The sequence below is a fragment of the Rutilus rutilus genome (genome assembly GCF_951802725.1).
Source record: "Rutilus rutilus genome assembly, chromosome: 1".
NCBI classification, from domain to species: Eukaryota; Metazoa; Chordata; class Actinopteri; order Cypriniformes; family Leuciscidae; genus Rutilus; species Rutilus rutilus.
Genome location: NC_140209.1, coordinates 71,963,796 through 71,974,880, shown reverse-complemented (window position 1 = coordinate 71,974,880; position 11,085 = coordinate 71,963,796). Strand labels below are relative to the sequence as shown.

Below are 11,085 nucleotides of genomic sequence, written 5' to 3'. Positions count from 1 at the left end.
CAATAATTACCAGATTTTGTCATGTACTTAGTTGTGAGGGCACAACGAGACAAGTAGCTGTTGACCGTTTCCACCTCCTCCCCTGCAGTTGTGCCAGCACCTTCCTGATTTTTGCCACTCCAGATTATCTTACAAATCAGCATGGCACTTAAATTATAGTCATATACAGTGTATTATATAAGTAATACAAAAAAAATATTTTAAAATGGAATGATAAACAATATGCAGTACCTCACACTTGGTTGAATGAGCCTTGGCATGCATGACATAAAGGAATGATCTCACCTGCAGTAAAGGTCTGAGTTCCAACATGGAGACGGCCAACTTCTCAAGGTAAGGCCAATACTTGCAAGCAATATCTGTGCAATAGAACTGTCCGTTTGTGGCTGCTTGGAGCTCCTTCTGCAGGTACAGCGGATAAGCAAATATTTCCCCCCTGTACATGTTAAGAGCCTTGAGTAGCACTCCATGTCTGCAAACAACCACCTCAAGGCCCTCTTCATCCAGTTTGCTTGCTCTTCTGGCTGTTTTGCGTGCAGCAGACCACTGACTGGCTCCACAGATCCCTTTGCCGGCAGTCTGCATGATGCAATAATTCTGGTTAAAACTGAAAGTTGCTATTTTTTTCTAACTAGTTACTTCATCCATCAGGATGAGTCAGGTTACATCACACCAACTGGCATCTTTGTAATGATCGGTGACAATAAAGGTTTACTTTCAAACTACTACTAAAGAGGAGCTTCAGAAAATGCATCTTCTACTTTCTCTACTCTAGCTACACAAACTAGTTGAAAGGCAGGGTGACAAACTGCATGCATAGTCACTATCTCTTGCAGAGATCTGCTATTACATAATGAATGACTAAACTAGCCACTTTGGATGCCACCACACTTACCATTATCTAATTTAAACCTCAACACAAGATTGTTTGGAAGAGTGCACCATGCGCAAAGTGCTAGTAACAAACTAAGTGTATGATATAAGCTTACACCAACTAGGGATAAATTATCTTTTTAATAAAATTTTGGATATAAATCAAAGGTGCACAAAAACAACTTATTTTACTAGCACTTTTGATTTTACTCCTGATCTCATCGACAAAATGGTGTACATCAGTGTCCTTGGCAATGAAGGTGCCATCAAAATAGGGTTCCTCTGACCTTGATAGAATAAGAAAAAATATATGTTCAGTGTCAGACATTATATGTTCTGTTAAATTTACATTAAGTAAAACAACTACAAGTGTAAAACAACTAACCCTTTTGACTGCCGAAATCGGTACACTTTTCTGTTGCCATCTGCACAAAGAGCAAGCATGTTGGGTGTACATGCCGGGCAGGTGAAGTGCTCTACACTGGCCATTTTCTCACACTGGTACTGGCAGAATGTGTATTCCATGAAGCTTCTTTGGAACACGTCTCCATGTATTTTCCCAGCCTGTACATTCGATTAGTAAAGAGTAAAATGAAATAGCTACACTAATATTCTCTCATCTCTACTTGAGGCAACTTTGATCTACACTGATCTTACCCTTCCAAAGAGACAGGTCCTACTCTCCAACATCCGCAAAAAACCTTGTCTAGATAAACCTGGTGCAACAGTTTTCATTTCTTCAAATGAGCTGAAGACATCTATGGAGAACAGCGTGTCAGCATTCACAGATGCTGGCCAATACCCACTGCTGATTAGGTCGCTCATGTCAGGTGTCCAATGTGCCAGACATAATCTGCACAGCAAGTTTGGCAAGTGCAAATCATACCGACCTAAAATCAAAAAGTAGAACATTGTAACACACAAAGGGACAAGAATAAATACAAATATAAACCATAATTCATACCATTTATGCAAACCAAAATGATTGCTCTGCCAGCGGATTCTGTGATGTTTGAAGGGTCGCAAGTACATAACTGGACAGGTCTCACTGTAGGCAATAAACATACTGAAAAGAGAAGTTAAATAATTAGTGAGAAAGCATAAAAAATATGTCCAAATAAGATAATAAAACTTTAATCACTTTGCCAAAAAGGTTCAGAACACTACCTTGATTGACCAGTGAATATTTGCCATCTTTTTGTACACAGCACACTGTTAGCTCAATGGGCTTGTAAATTCCCTCAATGCAGGACTCCCTGTTATGGAGGGTGAGTTTTTTGTGTATGTGCGTGTCACAATCCATACACAGCCACTCTTGGGGCATGCAGTCTCTGCAGCGAATGACGGCAGGAGATGTGCAGTGGCTGCAGTTATTTTCTGGAGCCACTTTGCAGGACAGCAAGCAGTTGATGTGATAGGTCCTTGCTTTCCGCCACTCATCTTGGGCTACAGATTGGAGCAAGCACCATGATGTGGATGTAGAAGGATACTTGCTGGTGCCTTGAACATCTGCTGAGGTCAGAATGTCCTGCAGTTTCTGCATCTCACTGTCTTAAAGACAGAAATAATAAAATAATCATTCCTTTCACGCTTATAGCTAACTTGCTTAATTACAGTAAGGTCAGGTGTCATCTTACCAAATGAGTGTTGAGAGCAGTTTGATTGGGTAACTGTGGGAACCTCCTCAGATGACTCAAAATGAGTAGTGCTCTCACTGCCAACAACGGAAACAACTGAAAAGATAGATAGAAAGGAATGAGATAACAATTTTCATGTCTTACAAGCATATAATACAGTGTTCATTAGTGACTTATGGCTATAATAGGCTAATTGACATGTCTGACAATTCCATTAATCTCTAAAAGTTTTTTCCCTCATTATCTGGACATAATCTTGAACTGTAAGCAACATGAACCTGACACCGATTGCTTCACTTCCACTTCCACTCATTTCTTTGGAATTGCTTAGCATTACAGTGAAGTCAATAACATAGGCAACACATCAACCACCATGTTGTGTTTCTGATGGTACAGTTTAACATACAGTATTCAAAGGAAAATGATTAAAAAACAGAAACAGAAATCCTTTTAAGTTTTACCATGGAAAAAAATAAAGGATAAAGCTGTGCACTGGAAGCCCCACAGTTTGGTGGTCTATGTTTCAAAAGTGACACAAAACCATATTTATGTGGTAACACTTTAGAATACTGTATCTTACTTACTGCATAACTAATAAGGAATTATTGAAGAACTAATAGGTAATTATTCATTAACTACTTCTTTACTACTGTTAACTACTAAGGAAGATGTGTTAACTAATCAGTATGTAATAGAATTTTATGATTGTGTTAAGTAACAGTTAGTTAATCAATAACTAATGAATTATGTCATATCTCCTGAAGAACTACTATTAATTATCTACTAATTAAGGTTCAAGAAAAATAACTAAGAAGTAACTAATGAACAGTCATACAAAACTACATTGAGTTGTGACCTTCCTTATTTACTAATGTTATTAATTTTGTTAATGTAACTAATGTTGTTTTGTGAGTGTGTTCTGTAAGAAATCAACTTCAGAAAGGAACCCCACTCAAGTGCCTTGCCTTAACTAACCACAGATTAGTTTTTATATTGTATATAAAGTACTGTGTGTGTCTGTATTGCTCAGCATATGCCATTGAGTAAATTCATGTATTTGAGGCAATGACTGAGGGAAACTGAACATGTAGGGAACTTATTAGTAATTAATGAATAATTGTTAGATAATTCTTCAGGAATTACTTAGAACCTGAAACAGTATTCTAAAGTGAAAATATAGGGAACCCATTAGTAATTAATAAAGAATTACCACATACTTCCCACTCAAATCAAACTTACTGTTAAAAAAAACACACTATTAACGTAATCATCTTAACCTTTGTAAAATACATGACAATGACTCGTTTAGGGTACATGATATCTTCCTTTATTTCAGATGAGGACATTTCTTAATACAGCTTATTTTAGTTACCAGATAATTCTGGTAAAATTTCCAAGGAGATGAACTCCATAGCCTAGGTGTCCATTCTCATTTTATCTTGAATAAATGATTGTGCCCTTTTGAAATTAGTTTGGCACAGATCCGTGTTGTTTTTGTATTATGCACAAGAGGGTCTGATGTAGCTAAGCCTACGTAACTGCAGTGAAACCTGTGGAAACATAAAAAGAGCCAAGTAGCCTAGGCTAAATAGTATATGCTAGTATTTGAATTTGTTTTTAATTGGTTAGTATTGTTTTTACATTCTATTATTCCATATTTTTAGTTCGATAAATGTAGTTTAATCTGAGAACCCTTATACTATCTTAATGAAACTAGGATTTGATTTTATTCACAGAGACACTATGAGGAAAAGAAAAGGGCACACAGACATCAGGCACTTTTTTGGTGCTAAAAGAGTAAGCAGGAAATATTAGCACTAAGATCTACAAACAATTACATTAAAGGTCCCGTTCTACGTGATCCCATGTTTCAAACTTTAGTTAGTGTGTAATGTTGTTGTTAGAGTATAAATAATATCTGTAAAATTATAAAGCTCAAAGTTCAATGCCAAGCGAGATATTTTATTTAACAGAAGTTGACTACATAAAACGGCTCGATTGGACTACACCCCTCTACTTCCTTCATTAGTGACATCACCAGAACCGTGTTTAGACTAGCCTCCGCCCACAGGAATGCTCCCTCAAATCTACTGGCTACTTGCGCACTTCTTATAACTTAGGCTACTGTGTTTACTCAGCTCTTACCGTGATTTTCTGAAGTAAAACTGACGCTTCATCTTTTGTGTGATGTACTAAACTTTATTAAACTCATCAGTACATGTTTGATCATCATTCGGACCTGGTCCGAAACAGCAGACTTGTAGGCTGTTAATAAATAATGGATACATACAAGCAGATGACAATACGTTATAATAACCGTAATTAAACTACTAAACCATACCTGTTTCATCTCTATACAGCACTCTGACTCTGTAGGCATTATTGTCCGACTCGAAATGAACGCCGTTACTGAGAGTTTCTGATATTATCATCATTCCATGAGATGAATTTGTCCTGACAGACTGAGCGCGAGCTCATGAAGCTCCGCCCCCTGGGTCGTCCAGCAGCAGCTCATTTGCATTTAAAGGGCACACACTGAAACAGCTCGTTTTTCTGAGCCACAAAAAATGTCAATTTAAACATGCTGTAAAAAATGATCTGTTGGGTATTTTGAGCTCAAACTTCACATACACACTCTGGGGACATCAGAGACTTATTTTACATCTTGTGAAAAGGGGCATACAACGGGACCTTTAAAAGTGTAGGTGCGGTTAGGTTTTATACACTGAATATGTGTTAAGGAAAGGGGTGCCCAGCAGACAGGAGAGGCACAGGATGAAAGCCGTGAGCAGGCCGCAGGGAGGCGACAGGATGAGGGCAGAGTGCAGGACATACAGCAGGCAGATGATAGATGGCTGGAGGACGACATTGCACAAGACATTCAGCAGGCAGCAGGAGGGCGGCAGGAGGACGACAGTGTGCAGGACATTCGGCAGGGAGACGGCAGGACAACTGTCACCGGTGCAGGCCGGGGCGGACTCGGATGACCAGCCGCCCCTGACTCCAGACACCACCGTGAGGAGCCGACACCACAGGCACGCGACAGACGGACAAAGGAGGAGGCAAGTAGTTTAGTTCACAAGTAACAATCTTTATTGAATAATAATCAACTTGAGGAAAGAATGAGCAACTCTTGTCTTCTAAGGCTATTCGGCCGGAGTAGCCGCTGGATCGACTATTCACTGTCTTCGAGACCCAATGGTGTAATAGTGGCTGGGAAGGCTTACTCCACAGCGTTGCTGCACATCTGCAGGATTCAGACAGTAAGTAACAGGCAATGTTTCTTCGCTCAGCAGCAGATTCTCTTATCAGGACATGCAAGGGAAATCGTAACTTTAAAACTCACTTCACAGCGTTGCTGCACATCTGCAGGACTCAGACGGTAGGTAACAGGTAAGGTTTCTTCTCTTAACAGCAGCTTCTCTTATCAGGACGTGAGAGGGGAATTGTGACTTTAAAACTCACTTCACAGCGTTGCTGCACATCTGCAGGACTCAGACGGTAGGAACAGGTGGGCTTTTCTTCTCTTAACAGCAGCTTCTCTTATCAGGTCGTGAGAGGGAAATTGTGACTTTAAAACTCACTTCACAGCATTGCTGCACATCTGCAGAACTCAGACGGTAGGTAACAGGTAAGGTTTCTTCTCTTAACAGCAGCTTCTCTTATCAGGTCGTGAGAGGGAAATTGTGACTTTAAAACTCACTTCACAGCGTTGCTGCACATCTGCAGGACTCAGACGGTAGGTAACAGGTGGGCTTTTCTTCTCTTAACAGCAGCTTCTCTTATCAGGTCGTGAGAGGGAAATTGTGACCTTAAAACTCACTTCACAGCATTGCTGCACATCTGCAGAACTCAGACGGTAGGTAACAGGTAAGGTTTCTTCTCTTAACAGCAGCTTCTCTTACCAAGACATGAGAGGGAAATTGTGACTTTAAAACTCACTTCACAGCGTTGCTGCACATCTGCAGGACTCAGACGGTAGGTAACAGGTGGGCTTTTCTTCTCTTAACAGCAGCTTCTCTTATCAAGTCGTGAGAGGGAAATTGTGACTTTAAAACTCACTTCACAGCATTGCTGCACATCTGCAGAACTCAGACGGTAGGTAACAGGTAAGGTTTCTTCTCTTAACAGCGGCTTCTCTTATCAGGACATGAGAGGGGAATTGTGACTTTTCCACAGCCATACGATTCTTCATGAGACTTGAACAGTTCAGTTGTATCGTTCTGGGATTTAGATGGAGACCAGTAGATCATCTCACAAGAATGAAAGCAGGCGTTGGAAGACTCTTCTCAGCATAGCACACAGCACTCGTGTTCACTACAAATCCACAGCATTAATTCGACGTGCATCAGGTAAGGCAAACAACTGCAAATCACTCACACAGTAGGGCTGATCAGAAGCCTCGCTTCATCCATGCATTTCAACGGAAATATTCACTCTCAATTCCTCTCCAATGTATCTGAAACAGATGTCCTCCTCAACAGTAAATTTCACATTCACAGTCTTTTCTTCAAGCTTTACATTTGATTCAATGATGAAATTAATTCACTTATCTTTCTTCCTTCCTCTTCCATAGCAGATCCAAGCAGCAGTTCAATCCAGTAGTATTCCACAACAGTTACAGGAGATCTTCTACCCCAAAACACAACGACTGAGACCCAGCCAAACAACTGATCAACTGAACACCGATCAACCTTTACCAGTTCCAACCTTCGCACTAACTCGACTCTGAATGGCTCTTTTATCCTCCTCTTGTGAAGCGGAAAGCCTGTACAAACACCGCTCCTCTCTCTCCCTCACACCTGTCGTGCATCAGCTGTAATTAGTTTGCGCAATATCTCCGCTACACCCGGAACCGGAGTGAGGTGTTACACCAAAATAACTCCCCTCGGGGACATAGAAAGAGAAAAGAAAGGTTCCGCTTTTCCCAGCATTTTGTCACCCGTGACATCCCCCCTTGCCAATCGGTTCTAGTCCCTGGAACCGGTCTTCTCTAATGCCATTCGCCATATCTCTCAGGCGGCTGTCCTTGGTTGTCCCGCTGGGACCGTCGGGGTGGCGTGGGTGAAGCCGCTCGGGCCTCCGCTTCGGGGTTCCCTGGGACTATTGCCCACCCTACCATGGGCACATTGGGAGCAAGCGGCGCACTTTGTATTTCAGCCGCTGGCTGTGGATAGTTCGGACATGGACGGAGCAAATTTCGATGAAGTACCCGTATAGGTCCCGGTTTTCCCTCAGGCCGTACCGAGTAGACTGGAGCATCAGGCCCCTGCCGGTGCTCCACCACATATGGTGTCGATTCCCAACGATCATGGAGCTTTCCTTTCCCTGGACGTCGGTTGTCCCTTACCAGCACTCGCTCTCCAGGCAGTAAAGGGGCTTCTCTGGCAGTTCGATCATACAGTCGCTTGTTCTTAGCTGCTGCAGCACTCAAATGGTCTGAAACTCGCTTGTAGGCATTTAGTAGTTGTTGATGGTGTCGATTTACCCAGTCCGTTATGTTGTACTCTCCTTCGGTGGCCTCGGTGCCCAGAAGCAAGTCTACAGGTAGACGTAGATGACGCCCAAACATGAGGTAAGAAGGGGCATACCCGGTAATGCTGTGCACGCTATTATTATAGGCTTGTAGTAACGTAGGGAGGCTCTCGGCCCACTGACACTGCTGCTCACTTTCCAACGTTCCCAACAGCCCTAACAGGGTCTGATTGAATCTTTCGCATCCCCCGTTACCTTGGGGGTGATACGAAGTTGTGTGTGTCTTTCGACAACCATAGAGCTGGCTCAGCTCCTGTATGACTCGGGACTCGAAGTTTGGACCTTGGTCCGAATGGAGGGTCTCTGGACAGCCGAACGGCTGTATTACCGTTCTCCAAAGGGCATTGGCCGTAGTCACTGCCGTCTGGTCTACCGTGGGGACGGCCCAGGCGTACTTGGTGAACAGATCCGTCATTACCAGGATGTTTTGATATCGATCTGCGGGTCTCCCTAGAGTCAGGAAATCAATCCCTATGATGTGCAGAGGTGCCTTCGGCCGAAAGGGAACCAGTGGGGCTCGAGGTTCCTTCCGGAGTTTGAACAGCGTGCACCGTGGACAACTCTGAACAAACTCTTCAACTTTCTTCTCCATCCTTGACCAGTAGAAATACCTCCTCAACAGTGACAAAGTCTTTTCTTGGCCTTGATGGCCAGCATGGGTGTGATAGGCATTCAACAGCTCTTGGACTTGGTCCTCTGGAACCACCACTTGATACCTGGTTTCCTGAGTTTTTGGATCTCGCAGTGAACGGCAAATTACCCCTCCTCTGATCCGCAGTCTCTTCCGCTGTTTCAGGAGCTGTTGTACTCCCACTGTCTGAGCCTGCCTTTCCTCCGCTCGCAGCCTGAATCCTCGCCTGAGATGCGAGGCGACCTGACACAGGTCTTCGTCTCCTTGCTGTAACCTGCTCCACCGTCCGGGGTCCCATCCCCAACTGGACGGAATGTCCCCCTGGGTCCCGGGAGCTTCCACGACCGCCACCAACAATTCATCCTCTTGACCAGGGGCATCGAGGTGCGTTCGACCGTTTCTCTGAATGGCTGGGAGTCTGGACAATGCATCAGCATTCGCGTTTTCTCTGCCGGGTCGATACTTGAGCTGATAGTCATAATTAGCAAGCTGAGCCACCCACCGCTGCTCCACTGCTCCCAACTTGGCAGTCTGTAAATGAACTAGAGGATTGTTATCCGTGATCACAGTCACCTTAGCTCCCCACAGGTAGTCTTTGAATTTCTCGGCCATGGCCCATTTCATGGCTAGCAACTCTATCTTGAAGGAACTGTAGTTTGCTGCGTTCCGCTCTGCAGGATGTAAACTTCGGCTGGCATAAGCGATTACCTTCTCCACTCCTTGTTGCTCTTGGGCTAATACCGCCCCCAATCCTGCATTGCTGGCATCAGTATACAGGAGAAACGGCTGAGTGAAGTCTGCATAGGCCAGGATAGGGGCCCTCAGAAGTTCCTGCTTCAGATTTTGGAAGGCTGTTTCACATGCTGAGTCCCATTGCACCGTCGATGAGCTTTTGCCACGGGAACGTCCAGTGCCAGCAAGAAGCTGGTTCAATGGCTTAGCAAGCCCAGAGAATCCTTTAATAAATCGTCGATAATATCCTACGAAGCCTAGGAAGGACCGCACTTGTCTCACCGTTCGTGGGGGCTCCCAGCCTTGGACTGCTGCAACTTTCTCTGGATCAGGGGATATACCGGCAGCGCTGACTCGATGTCCCAGGAACTGTACCTCTTTGTGAAACAACTGGCATTTTTCTGGTCTCAATTTTAGCCCATATTTCTCCATGGCCCGAAAGACATTCTCCAAGTGATGCAGGTGAGTTTGAAAGTCAGGGGAAAAAACGATTACATCGTCCAAATAGACCAGCGTGGACTCCACTAGTTGCCCTCCCAGGCATCGCTGCATAAGTCGCTGGAAGGTTGCGGGAGCGTTGCACAACCCGAACGGCATCCGGTCCCACTCGAATAGCCCAAACGGTGTGGTGAAGGCAGTTTTCTCTCTGTCGCGGTCATCCATCTGTACTTGCCAGTATCCGCTGGCCAGATCCAAAGTTGAATACCATGCTGCTTGAGTCAAACTCGTGAGTGAATCTTCGATCCGCGGCAACGGGAATGCATCTTTCTTGGTCACACTATTGAGCTTACGGTAGTCGACGCAAAATCTCCAGGCTCCCGTTTTCTTCTGTACTAGGACAATCGGGGCTGCCCATGGACTACTACTTTCTCGAACAATCCCTCCATCTAGCATCCCTTTTAGCAGGGCACGGACTTCAGTGTAGAGAGTGGGGGGCACCGGACGGTACCGCTCCCGACTAGGTGTGGCTTCTCCGGTGGGTATTTGGTGCTTAATCACTCCTGTACAACCATAGTCTTCCTCATGGGTTGAGAACACATGTTTCCACCTCTTCAGGAGCTCCTGGAGCTGTAACACTTGTCCTTCCTCCAGGTCCTCACCCTTCAAAGACTCCCCCATCAAATGGGTCGGCGTTTCCCCTCTCACAGGGCCTGTACTGGCCTCCACTGGACGGACGGCAACTTCTACCACCGCAGGGCTCACCTGCCTAAAACAGACATCTTGTTGCTCTTGGACTTGGACAGGACGGACAGATGAAACTCGAACCAGACGTTGGTGTCGACGAAGGAGTACTGGGTAGGGATGGGCATTTCGCACCTTCACTGAAACTCGCCCTCGTCGTATAACCGCTAGCCCATGGGCTACTTCGATGGGTTGACAATCTTCATGGGGCTCTACCAGGACACAGTTACCTGACTCACGGGGTCCAGCAGGCACTCGGACCCAGAGAACAGCCTCGCTCCGGGCTGGAACAGACAGAGCGTACCGGCAGGTGACTCGACCGATATCTTCCCGCTCTTGCACCTGACTTGCTGCATGAACTCTTCGGCAATCGGCCAGGATCTGGTCCCAGTCCTGCCTCACTGCTAACGGGGACGTTCGGGCCGGTCGGTCTTTAAACAGCTCTTCCCAGCAATCCAGGACAACATTCATCCCTAGCAGTGCTCGATGGAGACC

General features: G+C 44.8%; 1 long non-coding RNA gene across 1 annotated transcript; it reads right to left on the bottom strand.

Moving 5' to 3' along the window:
- Window positions 1-1,555: 1,555 nt before the first annotated feature.
- LOC311287100 lies at window positions 1,556-2,146 on the bottom strand. Its single transcript, XR_014626688.1, has 3 exons — window positions 2,041-2,146; window positions 1,838-1,939; window positions 1,556-1,763 (listed from the first exon to the last, which is right to left on the bottom strand). It is a non-coding gene; the product is annotated as an uncharacterized lncRNA (long non-coding RNA).
- Between the last annotated feature and the right edge of the window lie 8,939 nt (window positions 2,147-11,085).